A 22,681-nucleotide genomic window follows, 5' to 3' on the forward strand; every position below is an offset into this window, starting at 1 on the left:
AAAGTGTGTGTGTGTGTGTGTGTGTGAGAGAGAGAGAGAGAGAAACACAGAGAGAGCGAGCGAGAGAGATGCTTACACATGCACAGAACATCTCTTTGAAAGGAGGCCCAAAAATCCTAACCATGTTGCCTCTGGGAAGAGGACGTGGGTATAGGTGGCTGGGAGTTGGGGGAGGGAGGAGACTTGTCACTAGAAATCCTTGGTACCATCTGAGTTGTATACTTGAGCATGTGTTCCCTATTCCAAAAAAAATCAAATAAATGCACACAATTTTTAAAGCCCCAGAGAAAAGCTGTTTCCCAGGCTTGGTCCTCTCCCTGCGCCTTCCCGGGAGCTGAAGCAGCAGCAGGCTGTCCCTTCTGTCCCTCCCCTGGGGCCAATGTTCAGGGCAGGCTGAGGCCTCCCTGCAGGGGGAGCAGAGCTGCCCCAGGGCCTACCCTGGGCTCCCAGGAAATTACTTCCAGACTCACTCTCTCTTGGCTGAGGCTGGGGGAGGGGGAGATACACAAAGAAAGAGCAGGAGGAGGAGGGAAGAGAGGAAAAGAGGGAGGAGGGAGGAAGAGACCCATGGGCGCTGTGAGAGCACAGTGGAAGAGCAGCCCCGGACAGAGAGGGGCTGGAAATGCCACCTTCCACCAGGCTAAAGAAACGGCCACCAAGCAGCTTCTGTAACAGCCAAAGGGGAATGGACCCAATGTCCATCCACGGATGAATGGATCAACAAAATCTGGTCCATCCATCCAGTGGAATATTATTCAGCCATAAAAAGGAATGAGGCACCGTGGCAGCAGGGGTGGACCTGGAAAACATGACGCAGAGAGAAAGACACCAGACACAAAAACATCAGCTAGTGCACGATTATGTTTATGTGAATTACCCACAACAGGCAAATCCATGGAGACAGGAAGCGAATTAAAGGCTGCTGGGGCTGGGAGGAGCAGGGGATGGGAGTGGCTGCGTAGTGTGTATGAGGTTTCCTTTTAGGGTGAGAAAAAATGTTCTCAAACTAGACAGAGGTGACCGTTGCACAACTCTGTGGAGATACTAAAAACCATTGCATTGTACACTTTACAGGCTGGATTTTATGATACGTGAATTATGTCTCTCAACAAAACTGTTTTAAAAAGTTAAGTAAGAGAAAATAAAGTCACCAGGCGGCCGACCCCAACACCCTTACCTCGACTCTTAACTCCAACCTGCATTTCCCAGGCAGCAAATTCACTCAGAGCATCCTCCCTCAGCACAGGCCCCATGGGCCCCCAACCCCAAAACACAGAAGCCTGATCAACAGGCAGAAGCAGGCCCAGCCTCCAGTCGGCTGCACCGCCTGGGTTCCCCACATGATTCACATGGGCCCCTGTTCACCCCGGTTCCCTCCCTTCGGCACGCACAAGGGGAGGAGGGCGGCCAGCGTGGCCCCACCCCAAGCCAAAAATGAGCCCAACAAGAAGACGTAGAAACCACAATATGCTGGGTGTGCAGAATTTCCTAAGTGATGTAAAGTGCTGACTTCAGAAGCACAGACACCTTTATACTTCAAAAAACAAAACCCAAGATGAAGATGTAGAAACCTTTACACATCCATAAAAACATACACACACACACACACACACACACACACACACAGAGAGAGAGAAATCCACACTGGAGGGGTTAAAAGGGAAAGGCTCAGTGGGGGCCCTGCCCTGGGCTTTGTGGTCCCTTAGGAGGCTACACTGATCAAGTGAGATTTAGGACTAGTATTAAGCAGTGAGGAGAGAAAAACCCAAGGTGTTCCTAAGCAATATATATATTTTTTGAGACCGAGTCTCGCTCTGTCGCCAGGCTGAAGTGCAGTGGTGTGATCTCAGCTCACTGCAACCTCTGCCTCCCAAGTTCAAGCGATTCTCCTGCCTCAGCCTCCTGAGTAGCTGGGACTACAGGCGCGCACCACCACGCCCAGCTAATTTTTGTATTTTTAGTAGAGACGGGGTTTCACCATGTCGGCCAGGATGGTCTCAATCTCTTGACCTGGTGATCCTCCCGCCTCGGCCTCCCAAAGTGCTGGGATTACAAGAGTGAGCCACTGCACCCGGCCAGCAATTCTTTTATGAAATAATAATCCCGGCCGGACACAGTGGCTCACTCCTGTAATCCCAGCACTTTGGGAGGCTGAGGCGGGTGGATCACCTGAGGTCAGGAGTTCGAGACCAGCCTGGCCAACACAGTGAAACCCCGTCTCTAGAAAAAATAAAAAATTAGCTGGGCGTGGTGGTACGTGCTTGTAGGCCCAGCTACTCGGGAAGCTGAGGCAGGAGAATCTCTTGAACCCGGGAGGTAGAGGTTGCAGTGAGCCGAGATCGTGACACTTCACTCCAGCCTGGCTGACAGAGCGAGACTCCATCTCAAAAAAAAAAAAAAGAAAGAAAGAAAGAAATAATAATCCTGACCAGGCGTGGTGGCTCACGCCTGTAATCCCAACACTTTGGGAGGCCGAGGCAGATCACCTAAGATCAGGAGTTCAAGACCAGCCTGGGCAACATGGTGAGACCCCATCTTTAAAACAACAAAAACAAAAATAAAATGAAATAATAATCTACAAACATATGTTTTTGCTTTCAAGCAACCAAGCTATTGATTCCACACAATTCCTGGGAAGGGACTTCCCAGATCCAGCTTCTCTTGCTCCCACACCACCCTGACCCAGCCCCTCCAAGACAACATCCCTGTACAATTCACCTTCCCAAAATGCTGACTGGTGGAAATTGCTTTCCAAGTGGACAAGGGAAAAAACAAAAAACTTTGATTCATTCATTCAACAAATATTTAGTGCTGCACCTCCTAGGCCCCAGGCCTTAAGAAAACCCTCACGGAGCTAAATTCTTCTGAAAGCAGCACACACAAATCAGGAAACAAATTAATCTTGAATGTAACATTGTCTAGTGGTGAGTGGCTTATAAATCCCCATGGCCATAAATGAGGAACTGGGCTGAGCCCTTTAATCATCTTTTCAGGACAACTCTGTATAGTAGGTTCTTTATCCCCATCTTGCAGATGAGGACAACTGAGGACTATGGCAGCTGCCCTGACGATGAGAACTGCCATTCACTACGGGCCTGCCAGGTGTTTCAGTGCTTAATTCACACGTCAGCCCCAGGAAGTGGGAGTCTAGAACTGAAACCCAATGGGGGCAGGAATGATGCCCACCACACCTGCCACAGTGCCTGGCACATGGAAAGCAGGCAATCGATAGTTGTTGAATCAATGAACCCACAGACACTTTTTTCCCTTTTTACAGATGAGGCCATGAGGATCAGAGAGGGCAGGTCACCGACTCGAGGTCACCCAGGAAGCGAGTGACAGAGCTGGACTGCAGACATGGTCTGGCCCCCAAGCACTCCCCCGCCTACTCAGCCAGCCTGTCCTCGGAGCCCTCGCACCCACCTAAAGCCAGACTGGCCCCAGTTTTCAAGCCTCTGGGCGTTTTTTGGAGATGTTCCTAACTCTTCCCACCCCTCTGCTCCCAATGCTCTTTCCTTTGGTTCACTCAAATCGTCCCAAGTTCCTCATTCAATAACTATTCACATACTCAGCAATGAAGGACAGAGGCATGTGCTACGTGTGGGCTCTGCTCTAGATGCTGAGGGACAGTGGTGAAGAAAACAAAGATCTTCCTGAGCTTAGGGCTCACATTCCTGAAGACGGTAAGGGTGAAGACAGGAAAGAACACTAATATAACATATTAAATATTTAATTGACATGTGTATGATTTATAGCCACTGAATACAAAAGTTACATATTTGTGATTTATATTTATATTAAAATACAAATGATATCTATGTAAAAGTTATTTTATAAATATTAGAAATACTTATGGCTGGCACTGTGGCTCATGCCTGTAATCCCAACACTTTTGGGAGGCCAAAGCAGGAGGATCGCTTAAGCCCAGGAGTCTGAGACCTGCCTGGACCACATCTCGAGACCCTATCTGTACCAAAAAAAAAATTATGAAAAAATAAATAAAACTATTTATAAATATTACAAAATATGGCTACATATAAAATCAAGGCAAGGCACGGTGGCTCATGCTTGTAATCCCATTACTTTGGGAGGTCAAGGTGGGTGGATCACCTGAGGTCAGGAGTTTAAGGCCAGCCTGACCAATACGGTGAAACCCCGTCCCTACTAAAAATACAAAAATTAGCTAGGCATGGTGGCGTGCGCCTGTAATCCCAGCTACTCGGGAGGCTGAGACAGGAGAATCGCTTGAACCCAGCAGGCAGAGGTTGTAGTGAGCTGAGATTGCACCAGTGCACTCCAGCCTGAGCGACAGAGCAAGACTCTGTATCAAAAAATAAAAATAGAGGCCGGGAGCGGTGGCTCACGCTTGTAATCCCAGCACTTTGGGAGGCCAAGGGGGGCGGATCACGAGGTCAGGAGATCGAGACCACGGTGAAACCCCGTCTCTACCAAAAATACAAAGAAATTAGCCGGGCGTGGTGGCGGGCGCCTGTAGTCCCAGCTACTTGGAGAGGCTGAGGCAGGAGAATGGCGTGAACCCGGGAGGCGGAGCTTGCAGTGAGCCGAGATCGTGCCACTGCACTCCAGCCTGGGCGACACAGCGAGACTCCGTCTCAAAAAAAATAAAAATAAAAATAAAAATAGGCCGGGTGCAGTGGCTCACACCTGTAATCCCAGCACTTTGGGAGGCTGAGGTGGGTGGATCACAAGGTCAAGAGATCAAGACCATCCTGGCTAACACGGTGAAACGCCATCACTACTAAAAATACAAAAAATTAGCCGGGTGTGGTAGCGGGTGCCTGTAGTCCCAGCTGCTTGGGAGGCTGAGGCAGGAGAATGGCGTGAACCCGGGAGGTGGAGCTTTCAGTGAGCCAAGATTGCACCACTGCACTCCAGCCTAGGCAACAGAGCGAGACTCCCTCCCCAAAATAAATAAATAAATAAAAATAAAATAAAATCAATGTAAAATAGATGGCATGTCAAAAATGAAGTGCTATGAAGAATAAGCAGTGAGAGAGATGCGCAAGGGAGTTGCAATTTTAAACAGGGTGACAACAGCAGGCTTGGCTAAGGAGGGGAAGGAGGGCCACACAGCAGGGGAACAGCAAGTTCAAAGGCCCTGGGGTAAGACTCATGCCTGCCATGAAGGAAGAGGTTGGTGTGGCTGAAGTGAGTGAATGAAGAGGACTCAGTGGGAGGTGAGGTTACAGGGAGAAATTCAGAAGCCAGGTTGCATATTAAATACAGTAATACAGGCTGGGCGCAGTGGCTTATGCCTGTAATCCCAGCACTTCGGGAGGCCAAGATGGGAGGATCACCTGAGGTCAGGAATTCAAGTCCAGCCTGGCCAACATGGTGAAACACCATCTCCACTAAAAATAGAAAAATTAGCTGGGTGTGGTGGTGCACACCTATAATCCTAGCCACTCAGGTGGCAGAGGCAGAAGAATCGCTGGAACCTTGGAGGCAGAGGTTGCACTGAGCTAAGATCATACCACTGAACTCCAGCCTGGGTGGCAGAGACTCCGTCTCAATAATATTAATAATACAGGCTGGGCGCAGTAGCTCACATCTGTAATCCCAGTACCACTTTGGGAGGCCCAGGCAGGAGGATCACTTGAGCTCAAGAGTTGGAGAGCAGCCTGGGCAACAAAGCAAGATCCCAAATCTACAAAAAAATTTTAAAGATTAGCTGGGCATGGTGGCACATGCCAATAGTCCCAGATCCTCAGGAGGCTAAGAAGGATGGCTTGAGCCCAGGAGGTCAAGGATGTAATGAGCTATGATTATACCACTGCACTCCAGACTGGGCAGCAGAGCAACACTCTGTCTCAAAATAATAATACAGGTTGAGTATCCCTTAACCTGAAATAATTGGGACCAGAAGTGTTCCAGGTTTCAGATTTTGTAGGAGTTTTGAAATATTTGCATATACATAATGAGATGTCTTGGGGATGGGAACTGAGTATAAACATAAAATTCATTTATGTTTCATATACACTTTATACACAGTCTGAAGGTAATATTTTTAATAATTTTGAACATGAAAAAGTTTGTGTACACTGAACCATCAGAAAGCAAAGGCTTCATGCTGGTGATCAAAAAGTTTCAGATTTTGGGGCATTTTGGATTTTTAGGTTAGGGGATGCTTCACTTGTAGTTAAAAGGTGGAAACAATCCAAGTTTATCCATTTCAGCAGAAAAGTGGGTAAACAAACTGTGGTATATCTGCACAATGGAGTATTACCCAGCCTTAGAAAGGAATGAATTCTGATACATGCTATAGCATGTATGAGCCTGTACTATGTTAAATAAAATAAACCAGACACAAAGGGACAAATATCACATAATTCCACTTAGATGAGGTGCCTAGAGTAGGGAATTCAATGAGACAGAAAGCAGAAGAGTTTTGCGGGGGCTGGGGGCCAGGGAGAATGTTATTGTTCAACGGGTATCGAGTTTCTGTTTGAAAAAATTCCTAGAAATAGAAACAGGTGCGGTGGCTCATGCCTGCAATCCTAGCACTTTCGGAGGCCAAGGCAGGTGGATAGCTTGAGCCCAGGAGTTCGAGACCAGCCTGGGCAACATAGTGAGACCCCTGTCTCTACAAAAAGTAAAAAAAAAAAAAATTAGCCAAGTGTGGTGGCATGCTCCTGTAGTCCCAGCTACTTGATAGAGTGAGGTGGGAGGATCACTTGAGCCGAGGAGGCAGAGGTTGCAGTGAGCCGAGATCCAGCCACTGCACTCCACCCTGGGCGACAGAGACAGACCCGGTCTCAAAAAAAAAGAAAAATCCTAGAAATGGACAGTGGTGATGATTGTACAACATTACGAAGGTACTTAGTGCCACCAAACTGTACACTTAAAAATGGTTCAATTTTATGTTACGTATATTGTACCACAATAAAATTATAATAACAGCAGCTAACATTTATGTTGCTTTTGACGTATCAGGCGTTATTCTAAAAGCTTTACATATGTGGCCAGGAACGGTGGCTCACGCCTGTAATCCCAGCACTTTGGGAGGCCAAGGTGGGCAGATCACGAGGTCAGGAGATCGAGACCATCCTGGCTAACACAGTGAAACCCCGTCTCTACTAAAAATACAAAAAATTAACCGGGCGTGGTGGCGGGTGCCTGCAGTCCCAGCTACTCAGGAGGCTGAGGGAGGAGAATGGCGTGAACCCGGGAAGCGGAGCTTGCAGTGAGCCGAGATCGTGCCACTGCCCTCCAGCCTGGGTGACAGAGTGAGACTCTGTCTCAAAAAAAAAAAAAAAAAAAAAAAAAAATTTAATTTTAAAAGACAGAGAGAGGAGAGTCGAGGATGGCACCGAAGTATCTGGTCCAGGTGGTTGGGAGCTCAGAGCTGCTGTTTACTGAGATGGTGCCGTTTACTGAGATAGAAGCAGGCTTTGTTTGCTCGTTTGTTTCGGTTTTTATGGTTTTTTTCCTGGGGAGGAGAACCGTATCAGGAGCATGGTGTTTGACACATTAAGTCAGGTGTCTCTCGACAACCTAGTGAGTTTCGCAAAGTGGTACAGGCTGCAGACACCGTGCCAGTGATCAAGGGGGAGAGAAAGTGAGTGAAACCCCTTCCGGCGCACGCTTTCTGAATTCCTTCCTCTACTTGGCCACTTTCAAGGCCCAGCTCCCTCCTGGTTCCCACCAAAGCGGGCACAGCCAACATGGCCTCCTCCTGGTCCCACAAGGCAGATCCCATGTTGAGGGCAGGCCATGATGCCATTCCCCCTTCCTCCTTCATCCCAGCCGTGGCCTCGCTCTGGGCTCCGGGCTCTGAGCCTTCAGAGAATGGGTTCCAGAAGCCGCACTGCCCACTCCTCCCGCCCACCCTGCAGAGCCCGTCAAGGCCTGACGCCACTGCTCATTCTCACTCGTCTGGCAAGGACTGGAGAGCTGAGTGGTAAATACAATCAAACACAGGGCTGGGAGATGCCAAACGGTGTGTGCAGTATGTAGCCTGGGGTGTATGAAGAGGGGGAAACGGAATTTACATGGCTCCATGATCTTTTAGTGGACACTTCTGGAGTGAGATGTGTTCTGAAATGAGGAGTTTTTCAGGCTTTGGAGGGGGACGGGGTGAACGCACAGAATGGCCCCCCGTGGGCTCTGAGACACCCGGCAATCCAATCTTAATATTTCTGAGCTAAACATATGAATATTCACATGGAGCTCAATAAAGACGGGTTATAAATAGCCTGGCTTCAGGTCAGGGCTTGTCACCCAATGAGTCACTGCAGGTGAGGTACCATTAGCATGATTGATGCCAATGGTGGTGTTTTCATATCGTGTCTTGCTCACTGTCCATTATAACAGGGGAAGGGACTTTGCTCCCTAAACCTGGAAGCTCTCCAGAAATGGGGAAGCCCTGGGTCAGAGGAACCTGGCTTCCAATCTCTACTCTATTACTTCCTGAACCTGAGCAACTGCCCCACACCTCTGGGGCTTTAGTCCTAGAGGAAGACTAAGGGTCTGGCTGTTGCCTATTAGGCCTTAAATTTAAAATAATGACAATGGCTGGGCACGGTGGCTCACGCCTGTAATTACAGTACTTTGGGAGGTTGAGGTGGGAGGAATACTGGAGCCCAGAGTTCAAGACCAGCCTGGAAAACATAGGGAGATCCCATCTTGGAAAAATAGGCCAGGGCACAGTGGCTTAGGTCTGTGATCCCAGCACTTTGGGAGGCCAAGGCAGGCGGATCACTTGAGGTCAGGAGTTCAAGACCAGCCTGACCAACATGGTGAAACCCCATCTCTACTAAAAATAAAAAAATTAGTTGGGTGTGGTGACGGGCACCTATAATCCCAGCTACTTGGAGGCTGAGGCAGGAGAACTGCTTGAACCTTAGAGGTGGAGGTTGCAGTGAGCTGAGATCGTACCACCGCACTCCAGCCTGGGTGACAGAGACTGTCTCAAAAAAAAAAAAAGAAAGAAAATCGAATAAAAATAATGACAGCAACAAAATGACAGAAATATTAATAAGAGCAGCTAAGCTTTATCAACCCTTACTGTGGTCCAGAACGGATACTGAACTCTTTGCTGCCATCATCTCACTGAGCTGAACCCTCGCACCACTTCAGGAGGCAGACTCTGCTGTCATTTAACCCCGTCTAACAGAGGAGAACTTGCCTGAGAAGGAGATAGCTGGGGATCCGAGCCCAAGTTCATCTGACACAGGCCTTAAACACTGTCCAAAACTTGAGTCACGCCTTTCCCTAGGCTGGGTGGGCCTGTGCCTGAAGGTGGTCCCCTCCCACCGTGCTGATCATTTGGTCAAATGACAACCTGAATCTTTAAGTTCTGACTGTGTGCTCTCTGCCCTCTCACTGAATCCTCCCAAACAAGTCCCATGAGGGAGGTACTATTATTTGACCCCTCAACTGCACCCCAACATGGCACACAGTGATGGGAGCCCACACGTGTGGTTCCCAATCCAATACACTCCACCTCCTAGTCACGCTCCCTGTGGTGGTACCATCGGATGCAGCCAGCTCTCCCATCACCTGGAATGTGCCAGGCCGCCTTCAGCCACCCACAATCATCTCTTGCTTCTCCTTTTTATGGCCCCTCTGAAATCCTCACCTTTTCTTGAGATCGGACTGAGAATTAGCAAGCAGCCAGCCCCGGGCTGACTCCTGCCAGGGCCCCCAGAGTCCAGCACAGGCCTGGCATGGAACAGCCACTCAAAAGCTCCGGCTGCCGTTTGCCAGCAGTGAAAATGGTGAAGCCTTTCTGGAATGCAACTTGGCGGGGCCACCAAAGTCTAAATGCTCGCTCCCTTTTGCCTCAGCAATTCCTTTTCCAGGAATCTGGCGGGTGGAAACACTCTTGCATAAGCAACCCAAGGTATGGATATAAAAATGTCAGGTCGGGTCACTCCCCAGCTCAAAGCCCTCCCATGGCTCCCATCTCACTCAGATTCAAAGCCAAAGTCCTAGTCAAAGACAGAGAATGGAAACTCTAGAGCAATAAAGAAGTAGCGCTACCAGGCTAAAAGTGGAGATAAAATGGAACACTAAAATATTCCATTTAAAAGAAGCAGGGAAAGGCCGGGCGCGGTAGCTCATGCCTCTAATCCCAGCACTTTGGGAGGGCGAAGAGGGTGGATCACCTGAGGTCACAACTTTGACACCAGCCTGGCCAATATGGCGAAACTCCATCTCTACTAAGAATACAAAAATTAGCCGGGCGCGGTGGCTCACGCTTGTAATCCCGGCACTTTGGAAGGCCAAGGCGGACGGATCACGAGGTCAGGAGATCGAGACCACGGTGAAACCCCGTCTCTACTAAAAATACAAAAAATTAGCCGGGCGCGGTGGCTCGCGCTTGTAATCCCAGCACTTTGGGAGGCTGAGGTGGGCGGATCACGAGGGCAGGAGATCGAGACCACGGTGAAACCCCGTCTCTACTAAAAATACAAAAAATTAGCCGGGCGTGGTGGCGGGCGCCTGTAGTCCCAGCTACTCCGAGAGGCTGAGGCAGGAGAATGGCGTGAACCCGGGAGGCGGAGCTTGCAGTGAGCCAAGTTCACGCCACTGCACTCCAGCCTGGGCGACAGAGCGAGACTCCGTCTCAAAAAAAAAAAAAAACACAAAAATTAGCCAGGCGTGGTGGCGTGCACCTGTAGTCCCAGCTACTTGGGAGGCTGAGTCAGGAGAATTGCTTGAACCCAAGAGGCAGAGGCTGCAATGAGCTAGGATCACACCACTGCCCTCCAGCCATACCAATAATTATAATAAACATAAATCGGCCAAGTGCGGTGGCTCACATCTGTAATCCCAGAACTTTGGGAGGCCAAGGCAAAAAGATCACTTGAGGCCAGGAGTTTGATACCAACCTGGGCAACATAGTGAGTTCCCACCTCTACAAAAAATTTTAAAAATTAGGCTGGATGCAGTGGCTCACGCCTGTAATCCCAGAACTTTGGAAGGCTGAGGAGGGCAGATCACCTGAGGTCAGGAGTTCGAGACCAGCGTGACCAATATGGTGAAACCCCATCTTTACTAAAAATACAAAAATTAGCCGAGTGTGGTGGCGTGCACCTGTAATTCCAGCTACTTAGAAGGCTGAGGCAGGAGAATTGCTTGAACCCAGGAGGCGGAGGTTGCAGTGAGCCAAGATTGCGTCACTGCACTCCAGCCTGGGCAACAGAGTGAGACTCTGAGTCTCAAAAAAATAAAATATAATAAAAAATTAGCCAGATGGAGTGGTGCACATCTGTAGTCCCAGCTATCAGGAGACTGAGGTGAAAGAATCGCTTGAACCCAGGAGTTCAAGGTTACAGTAAGCCTTGATCACTACACTCCAAAATGGGCAAAAGGGTCAGACTCTGTCTCAAAAAAAACCCCAAAAACATAAATCATCTAAACTTGTGCTTTCCACTATGAGCAGCTTCATGTGACATCTGAGCACTTGAAATATGTCGAGTCCCAACTGAGATGTGCTGTGAGTGTAAAATACACACCAGATTTGAAAACTTCATGTGGGAAAAAAATAAAAGACTACAACAAGTGTTGGCAAGGATGTGGAGAAACTGGAACCACGTGCATTGCAGGTGGAAATGCAAAATGATGTAGCCACTGCTCCTCCAAAAGTTAGAACAGATCATTACCATACAACCCAGCAATTCCACTCCTAGCTATAAACCCAAACAAACTGAAGGCAAAAAGTCAAACAGATGCTTACAGCCTATGTTCACAGCAGTGTTGTTCACAATAGCAAAAAGGGGACATGACCCAGGTGTCCATCAATGGCAGAATAGGTAAACCAAATGTGGTCTATCCATCCAATGGAATATTACTTAGTCACAAAAAAGAAAAGAATTCTGATACATGCTACAACAGGGATGAACCATGAAGACATGTAAAGTGAAATCAACACAAAAGGACAAATACTGGATGATTCCATTACATGAGGTACCTAGAATTGGCCAATATAGGCCGGGCACGGTGGCTCACGCCTGTAATCCCAGCACTTTGGGAGGCCGAAGGGGGCAGATCACGAGGTCAGGAGATGGAGACCATCCTGGCTAACAAAGTGAAACCCCGTCTCTACTAAAAGAAAAAAAAAAAAAAAAAAATTAGCCAGGCGTGGTGGTGGGCGCCTATAGTCCCAGCTACTCGGGAGGCTGAGGCAGGAGAATGGCGTGAACCCGGGAGGCAGAGCTTGCAGTGAGCCGAGATTGCGCCACTGCACTCCAGCCTGGGTGACAGAGCGAGACTGCGTCTCGAAAAATAAATAAATAAATAAAAAATAAAGTTTCAGTTGGGCAAGATGAAAAAGCTCTGAAGATCTGTTACACAATAAAAGTACATTTAACCCTACTGAACTGCACATTTAAAAATGATTAAGGCCAGGTGCGGTGGCTCATACCTGTAATCCCAGCACTTTGGGAGGCCGAGGCAGGATCACTTAGCCCAGGAGTTTGAGACCAGCCTGGGCAACATGGCAAAACCCTGTGTCTACAAAAACAATACAAAAATTAGCTGGGTATGGTGGCATGTGCCTGTAGCCCCAGCTACTCAGGAGGCTGAGGCGGGAGGATCACCTGAACCCAGGATGGTGAGACTGCAATGAACTATGATCACGCCACTGCAGTCCAGCCTGGACGACAGAGAGAGACCATGAGCCCCAAACTCCCCACAGAGGTCACCTTTGGAAAAGGAAAGAAGAGGAGATGGTGCAAAGACTTTTGTCGTGTTATATGACCTTTTTCCATATGTAATGATTAATACAGACCTGGCTGCAAATTGGCAAACCCCAAAGCTAAGAGCTAAGGAATCTTATTTTGACCTTGGCATCCAATGCCTCCCCTCCATTTGCAGAATACTTGAAAGCAACTCAGAAACGCCTGGAAAACCACTGGACACCTTGCTACTCAGAGGGCAGGCCCCTGACCACAGCAGCCTCACCTGGGAGTTAGAGATGCAAAGTGTCTGCACCAGCTGACTCAGAACTCATATGGTAACAGGATCCCCCAGGAACTGGTGTGCACATTAAAGTCTAGAAAACTGTGGATCTGCATCACAGCCCAATGTGTCTGCACGGGTTAGTAATAATAATAGCAACAACAGTCAATAGTAATAGCAACCAGCAATGACAAAGTCCTTATTATGTGCCAGTCACTCCACAACATATCTCAATTAAACCCCACACCCTGGCCGGGCACAATGGCTCACACCTGTAATCCCACCACTTTGAGGGGCTGACATGAGTGGATCACGAGGTCAGGAGTTCGAGACCGGCCTGGCCAACATGATGAAACCTCGTCTCTACTAAAAATACAGAAATTAGCCAGACATAGTGGCATGCGCCTGTAATCCCAGCTACCTGGGAGGCTGAAGCAGAAGAATCGCTGGAACCCGGGAGGTGGAGGTTGCAGTGAGCCGAGATCGTGCCACTGCACTCCTGCCTGGGCAACAGATCAAGACTCTGTCTCAAAAAACAAAACAGCCGGGCACGGTGGCTCACGCTTGTAATCCCAGCACTTTGGGAGGCCGAGGCGGGCGGATCACGAGGTCAGGAGATCGAGACCACGGTGAAACCCCGTCTCTACCAAAAATACAAAAAAATTAGCCGGGCGTGGTGGCGGGCGCCTGTAGTCCCAGCTACTCCGAGAGGCTGAGGCAGGAGAATGGCGTGAACCCGGGAGGCGGAGCTTGCAGTGAGCCGAGATTGCGCCACTGCACTCCAGCCTGGGCGACAGAGCGAGACTCCGTCTCAAAAAAACAAACAAACAAACAAACAAAAAACCCACACTCACCCTCCTCGGTAGGCATTTTAGGTCTGTGGCCCCTAATCTGCAATTCCAACCTCCAAAAATCTCTAAAGCCATCCTCTTCTTTTTTTCCTGACTCATTGTGGGGCAAAGCGGAACTGCAATGGCTGTCCTTAGATCTCCCTCCTAGTATCAACAGCCGCAGATATATTTGCTGCAGAAATATTATTTGCAGAAGTGCTAGCATGTGTGTCGACGGGGAGCTGCCTGCCTTGCTGGGGTATCCCACATCATCCTGTGTGCGCTCTGGTCTGAAACAGCCTGAATTTTGAAACAACTACAAGGTCAGTTACTGCCATAAATGCAGCATTTCCGTTGACCTGTGAATGTCATCTATTTAACCTCCAAGGAGGCAGTAGGCCTCTCTAGCTCATCAGGGAAACTGAGGCTGAACAAGGCAGGGGCCTTGTTCCAGTGCCACAGTTGGCTCCAGACCTACACCACACCCCCCAAGTCCTGACTCCAGCCGGTCACCCATCCTCTCTAGCTCAGGAACATATTGCTCTCTGAAAGAAGCCGGGGTGGCCATGATTATGTTGAAGAAGACATCAGGGAGGGTAAAACAAGAAAGAGAGGCTGTGCCTCAGCCTGCAGTGTCTCAGCAGCAACCCAGGTTGGCTCTCGGGGCAAGGGGAAGGGAGCTTCTCAGCTGTGGTCTTGGCCCCTGTACCAAGGGGGCAGCGAGGCTCGATGAATAAAAACCCAGGGTGGACCAAGCGCGGTGGCTTACGCCTGTAATCCCAGCACTTTGGGAGGCAAAGACGGGCGGATCACTTGAGGACAGGAGTTCAAGACCAGCCAGACCAACATGGTGAAACCCTGTCTCCACTAAAAACACAAAAATTAGCCAGGTGTGGTGGTGGGTGCCTGTAATCCCAGCTACTCCAGAGGCTAAGGCAGGAGAGTTGCTTGAACCCGGGAGGTGGAGGTTGCAGTGAGCCGAGATTGCGCCATTGCACTCCAGCCTAGGTGACCCAGGCTCCGTCTAAAAAAAAAAAAAACAGGGTGCAGCTGGGCATGGTAGCTCATGCCTGTAATCTCACTGCTTTGGGAGGCCAAGGCAGGCAGATCACCTGAGCCCAGGAGTTCAAGACCAGCCTGGGCAACACGGCAAGACCCTGTCTCTAAAAAAAAAAAAAATTAGTGGGACATGGTGGCGCATGACTGTAGTCCCAGCTATTCGGGCGGCTGAGGAAGGAATATTGCTTGAGCCTGGGAGATCGAGAGGTCAGGGATGCAGCAAGCCAAGATCACACTAGTGCACTCCAGCCTGGGAGACAGAGTCTCACTCTGTCTCCAGAACAAAACAAAACAGAAACAGGCTCCAGGAACAGACCATCCAGGGAAGAGAGTGGGGGCTCTGCCGCTTAGCAGCTGTGGGGCTCTGGGCAAGTCACTTAATTGCTCTGTGCCTCAGTTTACTCATGTGTAAAATGGGGGTGCTCCCTGCACCTATCTCCTCCAGTCCTTCTGTGAGTGAAGGAGCTGATGCTTGTAAGTGGCCTAGACCAGGGCCTGAGCTGGGGCGAGCCAAGATAAGTGCTGGCTGTGATTATCATGGTTATTGCCATCACGATCCGTGAACAGCTCTTAACTGGCTCCCCAACCCTCCTGAAACTCTTTGCCAAACTTTAGGATATAGAGTCAAGTGTGTGTTTCTCTGGGGAAAAGTCTGTGGCCTCTGAGCAGATTCCTAAAAGGACTGGAGCTCCCTCTTACCCCAAATTAAGAACCACCATTTGCTCATAAGACCCAGGGGCCAAGAAACAAAAGGCGCCTCTCCACGTCGAGCAGGGCAGCTGCCAGAGCTCTCCCTAACTACCAGCTCCCCGTGCCCCCGGCCCCCACACAGCCCCACGGCCTCCCTCTCCTCCTGTGTCTCTCAGCCCATCCATGCTGGCCTCCTGAACGCCTTCCCAATTGTACACACAACCTCTGCCTTCACACCCTCTCCTCTTTGCAAACTGTGAGCAAACTTCACTCCTGAGCCCAACCCAGTATCACCTCCTCCAGGCTCTTCCAGAACCTTCCCTTATCTTCTTTCCTTTTCTCTCCTAAGCCTCTAACTCAGCTCAGAAACTCAAAAACCCAATCCAAACCCAACCCAATCTCCTCACGATCTGTGTAAAGGTCACCTGGCCCCTCAATCATTCAGTATCAGTTAGGGGTTTATTCAGTCCTTGTCAGATCCTGGGGATGTCACCTAACATGGAAATAAGCTGAGTGAAGTGAAGGAAATTGGACGAGAGAGTCAAAGAGGGCTTCCCTGAGGAGGGAGCATTTAAGCAGAGACCTGCGAGATGTGCACCCAAAAGAGTTGGAGGCCGCAGTGAACCATGACTGCGCCACCGCAATCCAGCCTGGGCACCAGTGAGACCCTGTCTCTTAAAAAAAAAAAAAAAAAAAGGCCAGGTGGGCAGATCACTGGAGGTCAGGAGTTCGAGACCAGCCTGGCCAACATGGTGAAACCCTGTCTCTACTAAAAATACAAAAATTAGCCGGGCATGGTGGCTCACGACTGTAATCCCAGCTACTCAGGAGGCTGAGGCAGGAGAACTACTTGAACCCAGGAGGTGGAGGCTGCAGTGAGCCGAGATCACATCACTGCACTTCTGCCTAGGCAACAGAGTGAGACTCTGTCTCAAAAAAAAAAAAAAAAAAAAAAAGCCAGGTGCAGTGGCTCATGTCTGTAATCCCAGCACTGTGGGAGGCTGGGTCAGGAGGATCACTTGAGCCCGGGAGTTCAAGGCCAGCCTGGGCAACATAGTGAGACCTCATCTCTGCAAAAACCTACAAAATTAGCCAGGTGTGGGCCGGGCGCGGTGGCTCACGCTTGTAATCCCAGCACTTTGGGAGGCTGAGGCGGGCGGATCACGAGGGCAGGAGATCGAGACCACGGTGAAACCCCGTCTCTACTAAAAATACAAAAAATTAGCCGGGCGTGGTGGCGGGCGCCTGTAGTCCCAGCTACTCGGAGAGGCTGAGGCAGGAGAATGGCGTGAACCCGGGAGGCAGAGCTTGCAGTGAGCCGAGATTGTGCCACTGCACTCCAGCCTGGGCGACAGAGCGAGACTCCGTCTCAAAAAAAAAAAAAAAAAAAAAAAAAATTAGCCAGGTGTGGTGGCACATGCCTGCAGTCCCAACTACTCGGGTAGCTGAGGTTGGAGGATCGCTTGAGCCTGGGAGGTCAAGACAGGTGTGAATATGATCACACCACTGCATTCCAGCCTGGGCGACAGAATGCGACCCTATCTCCCAAAGAAAAAAAAAAAAGTCAGGGTGTGGCAGTGTGAGGTACAGGCATAACTTGTTGGATTGTGCTTTGCTTTACTACACTTCAAAGACACTGCATTTTTTTTACAAACTGAAGGTTTCTCGCAACCCTTTGTCCAGTGAGTCGATCTGCATCATTTTCCCAGTCAGGTGCTCACTTCATGTCAGTATCAGCATATTTTAGCAATAAAGCAATTTTTAATTAAGGTATGTACACTGGTTTTTTTAGACATAATGTTATTGCACACTTAACAGATTGCAGTATCGTATAAACATAACTTTTGTGTCCACTGGGGAATCAAAACACTTGTGTGGCTCGCTCTATTGTGATACTCACTTTACTGCACTGTCTAGAACCTAACCTGCCTCCTGTCTCTGGGGTATGCTTGTAGCAGCGGAAGATGACTCTGGGCAGACTACAGTGAAGGCCGAGGTGGGGAGGCGGGAACAAGCTTGGTGAGTGAAAGGCAAGATGAAAAGGGTAGGAGATAAGCCAGGCCAGATTAGGCAGACTTTGTAGGGAGCTGGAGGGGTTTTACCTGAGGGCACTAGAGAGTCACAATTGGCCGGGCATGTTGGCTCACGCCTGTAATCCCAGCATTTTGGGAGGCAGAGGTGGGCTGATCATCTGAAGTCAGGAGTTCAAGACCAGCCTGGCCAACACGGAGAAACTCTGACTCTACTAAAAATACAAAATTAGCCGGGCGCGGTGGTGCATGCCTGTAATCCCAGCTACTCGGGGAGCTGAGGCAGGAGAATCGCTTGAAAGCCGGAGGCAAAGGTTGCGGTGAGCCGAGATCGCGCCACTGCACTCCAGCCTGGGCAACAAGAGCTAAACTCGGTCTCAAAAAAAAAAAAAAAAAAAAAGAGAGAGAGAAAGAACACTGCCTCCCACCCAGCTGCTCAGGACAATGACCTTGGATCATGCTAGATTCCGTTTTTCTTACCCCACCCCCAAGTCCCAAAGCCTGCCCCAGAAGCTCCCTCCTCCAGGAAGCCTAGCCTGATGCCTCCCTGCCTGCCCTCCCCAGGCTCAGCTCAGACACTGATCTGGCTTTGCAGGGGAATGGGTGTGTTCCTGCCTCATCGCCCTCCCCAGTCCCTGAAGGCACAGCACTGGCTATTTGTGCTGGAGGCGAGAACACGGGCCACAGTCCAAGCAGTAGGAAGCCTGAGCGTGAGTCTGAATCAACCAGGAAGACAAAAATCCCAGCTCAGGCGGCAGTTCCCTGTGTGACCTTGGGCAAGTCATTTTACCTCTGTGCCTCTGTGACAGGGAGATGGTGGACACCTGGGGGTCTGACCCTCGGGAGGATTTGAAGTGAACTGTGCTACCTGCAGCCCACGGAGCGCACAGCAGGGAGAAGCAGCAGGGAGGGACAGGTAACCAACAAGCCAACCCTCTAAACACAGCACTGGGAGAAAAAACAGCAGGAGGAGAAAGAGAAGCAGTATCCTTTCTGTAAAGCAAAAATCCATCGCACAAAGCAAGCAATTCACTCCAGCACAGGAGGTCGCTGACGGGAAGGGGAATGAAAATAAAAGGGAATTTTATAAATAGGAGTATATATTTTTATATATTATAATGTATAGTTTCCTATTTCTATTATGTATTATGTAATATCTAATATATGAGTACACACACACACACACACACACTTTTTTTTTGAGACGGCGTCTCGTTCTGTCACCCAGGCTGGAGTGCAGTGGCACTATCTCGGCTCATTGCAACCTCCGCCTCCTGGGCTCAAACAGTTCTCTGCCTCAGCCTCCTGAGTAGCTGGGATTACAGGTGCCTGCCACCACGCCCAGCTAATTTTTGTATTTTTAGTAGAGATGGGGTTTCACCATGTTGGCCAGGCTGGTCTTGAACTCCTGACCTCGTGATCCACCCACCTCGGCCTCCCAAAGTGCTGGGATTACCGGCGTTAGCCACCGCACCCAGCCCACTCCTACACCGTTTTTTTTTTTTTTTGAGATGGAGTCTCGCTCTGTCACCCAGGCTGGAGTGCAGTGGCACAATCTCAGCTCACTGCAAGCTCTGCCTCCCAGGTTCACACCATTCTCCTGCCTCAGCTTCCTGAGTAGCTGGGACTACAGGCCCCCACCACCACGCCTGGCTAATTTTTTGTATTTTTAGTAGAGATGGGGTTTCACCGTGTTAGCCAGGATGGTCTCAATCTCCTGACCTCGTGATCCGCCTGCCTCGGCCTCCCAAAGTGCTGGGATTACAGGCATGAGCCACCGCGCCCGGCCCACTCCTACATATTTTTAAGCAGACTTTTGTCAGAAACCAAATTATAGTCGGGCGTGGTGGCTCATGCCTATAATCCCAACGCTTTGGGAGGCTAAGGTGGGAGGATCACCTGAGGTCAGGAGTTCGAGACTAGCCTGGCCAACATGGCGGCGAAACCCCATCTCTACTAAAAAAGTATGGCCAGGAGTGGTGGTTCACACCTGTAATTCCAGCACTTTGGGAGGCCATGGCGGGCAGATCACGAGGTCAGGAGTTCGAGACCAGCCTGGCCAACATAGTGAAACCTGTCTCTACTAAAAATACAAAAATTAGCTGGGCATGGTGGTGCAGGCCTGTAGTCCCAGCTACTCAGGAGGCTGAGGCAGGAGAACTGCTTGAACCCAGGAGGTAGAGGTTGCAGTGGGCCAAGATCGCACCACTGCACTCCAGCTTAGGCAACAGAGTGAGACTTCATCTCAAAAAAAGAAAAAAAAAAAAAGTACAAAAATTAGCTGGGCATGGTGGTGCATGCCTGTAACACCAGCTACTTGGGAGGCTGAGGCAGAGAGAATTGCTTGAACCTGGGAGGTGGAGGTTGCAGTGAGCCAAGATCGCACTACTGCACTCCAGCCTGGGTGACAGAGCAAGGCTCCATCTTGAAAATAAAAAGAAACTGAGTTAAATAAGTCTCTCAATTCAGGCTGGGTGCAGTGGCTCACACCTGTAATCCCAGCACTTTGGGAGACAGATGCCAGTGATCACCTGAGGTCAGGAGTTCAAGACCAGCCTGACATGGTGAAACCCCATCTCTACTAAAAATACAAAAATCAGCCGGGTGTGGTGGCGTGTGCCTGTAATCCTAGCTACTCAGGAGGCTGAGGCAGGAGAATTGCTTGAACCCGGGAGGTGGAGGTTGCAGTGAGACAAGATAGCACCATTGCACTCCAGCCTGGGCAACAAGAGCAAAATTCCATCTCAAATTAATAAAAAAAAAAAAAAAAAAAAAGGGCTAAAAAATTTTAAATACAAAAGCAGGACCATGGAAGGCGACATGCTTGGGAAGGTATAAAGCACTGGGCAGACATCAGGGGATTTTGTTCCTTTGGCTAAAGAGACAGAAATTTAACAGAAAAAGGCAACGCTGCACAAAACAGCCTTGAGACAGAGGGCAAACTGCAGGGGGGGGACGGGACTTTTCCTGAGTTTTATCAACTCCAAGATGTGCATTTTTCACACTTTTGTCTCTGAAAAGGAAGCCGCATCTTACAACTTATGGCTGCTTAGCCCAGGAAATACCCTGTCTGACTTCCACTCCCAGGTGAACTGCAGGAGAAACACCAGAACTCATGGAGCCTCGGTTTCCCCGCTGAGCAGTGGGGAGGTCGACAATCCTGACCTACCTCCCAGGTTCCCATTCATTCCCTCTTTGAACAGCACTTAGGGAGTGAGTACAGGACTCCAGGCTCACACGGAGGCACCAGAGAGGCAGCCAGGGTCAGGACAAGCAATGACCATAGAGAGAGGTCGAGTGGGGCTCCAAGACCCATGGCCATCTTGACAGAGTGACAGGCCTGCTGGGGAGCTCTGCTGCTGCTGGAAGAGGCCTAGGATTTAGGGCTGGGCTACCTGTGCAAAAGAACTGCTCAGAGAAGGGGCTTGATGAAAATGCTGTTTCCTGGACTCCACTCATCGGGATTCTCAGGAGTTTGGTCTGCGTGGAGCCCAGGGATGGTCATTTTTCACAAGCATCCCTGGTCATTTGGAAGCAGGTGGGTTTTTTTGTTTGTTTTTGAGACAATCTCGCTCTGTCGCCCAAGCTAAAGTGCAGTGAAATGATCACAGCTAACTGCAGCCTCGACCTTCTGGGCTCAAGTGATCCTCCCACCTCTCAGCCTCCCAAGTTGCTGGGACCACAGGCATGCACCACCATGCCCGGCTACTTTTTGTATTTTTTTGTAGAGATGAGGTTTCACCATGTTGCCCAAGCTGGTCTCAAACTCCCGACCTCAGGTGATCCACACACCCTGACTCCCAAAGTGCTAGGATTAGAGGTGTGAGCTACTGTACCCTGGCCAATGGGACACTTTTTAAGAAACACACAGGAACTCCAAAGACAGAGTCTCTCCTCCCCTTTCTCCATCCCTGGGACATGCCTGTCATCCACCCATCCATTCATTCAACAAGCATCTACAGAGCACCTACTGCACACCAGGAGCTGAGAACACAGGAAACACAGCCCTCCCTTCTCATCTTCTGCAGTTTGGAGCCTCATGAGAAAGCCAGGCTTGAAGAAATATTCACAGGAAAGAATTTCTTAAAGGAAGGCACTCCCGATACACAGACACCAACATGCCTGCATCTCAAAAGGATCATGCTGAGCCGAAGATGCTCAACCCAACAGACTCCATAGGGCAGGTCTCCCCCTCTGTGAAATTCTAGAAGAGGCCAGGCTGACCCACAATGACAAGGCAGGCCAGTGACTGCTTCTGGGAGCAGGTACTGACCAGGAAGGGGCAAAGGGCAACTTTCTGGCAGTGACGAGAATGTGCTGTATCTTGATAGGGGTTAGGACTCATGGAAAGGCATGCTTAAGCTATGTGCATTTTAATGAATGGCTCTCTGCAGCCTCTGCCTCCTGGACTCAAGCAATTCTCCCACCTCAGCCTCCAGATTAGCTCCAGGCAGGGGCCACCACAACTGGCTAAGGTCTTTATTTGTTTTTTGGAGAGATGGGGTCTTATTGTGTTGCCTAGGCTGGTCTCGGACTCCTGGCCTCAAGTGATCCTCCCACCTCACCGTCCCAAAAAGTGCTGGGATTACAGGTGTGAGCCACCATGCCTGGCCCCTCTGTGGATTTTACTGTATATGAATTACACTTCAATGAAAAAGGATTGGGAGAGGCCGAGAGCAGTGGCTCACACCTGTAATCCCAGCACTTCGGGAGGCCGAAGCAGGCAGATCACCTGAGGTCAGGAGTTCGAGACCAGCCTGGCCAACACGGCGAAACCTCGTCTCTACTAAAAATACAAAAACTAACCGGGCATGGTGGCGGGCGCCTATAATCCCAGCTACTCAGAAGGCTGAGGCAGGGAGAATGTCTTGAACTCGGGAGGCGGAGGTTGCAATGAGCCGAGATAGTGCCACTGCACTCCGGCCTGGGCGACAAAGCGAGACAGCGAGACCCCATCTCAAACACACACACACAAAAAAAAAGAAAACGGGGGGGGGGGGTTGGAAAAAAAAATATATATATATATACTGTCCATGAAAGGGTAAGTATACACACAAAAGTAGGAGATCACCACGCACATTCTAGGGAGGAAATTCCGCCAGTATAGCAAGGGCTTGCTAAGCTGTGAGCTCAGACCTCTCCCAG

The 22,681-nt window shown here is 49.8% G+C and overlaps 1 protein-coding gene across 7 annotated transcripts in view; it reads right to left on the reverse strand.

Moving 5' to 3' along the window:
• Nucleotides 1-22,681, reverse strand: part of BICRA (BRD4 interacting chromatin remodeling complex associated protein) — a 99,938-nt gene that overhangs the window by 66,338 nt on the left and 10,919 nt on the right. Inside the window, exon 1 of one of the 7 annotated variants that reach the window (XM_063615750.1) lies at nt 11,939-12,072. The exons of the other annotated variants lie outside the window; for them this stretch is intronic. The gene's annotated coding sequence lies outside the window, so the exon portion shown is untranslated. Of the gene's footprint in view, nt 1-11,938; nt 12,073-22,681 lie in introns of those variants that run through there. 7 annotated transcript variants of the gene reach the window in all.

This window comes from Symphalangus syndactylus, chromosome 13 (assembly GCF_028878055.3).
Source record: "Symphalangus syndactylus isolate Jambi chromosome 13, NHGRI_mSymSyn1-v2.1_pri, whole genome shotgun sequence".
Taxonomy (NCBI): Eukaryota; Metazoa; Chordata; class Mammalia; order Primates; family Hylobatidae; genus Symphalangus; species Symphalangus syndactylus.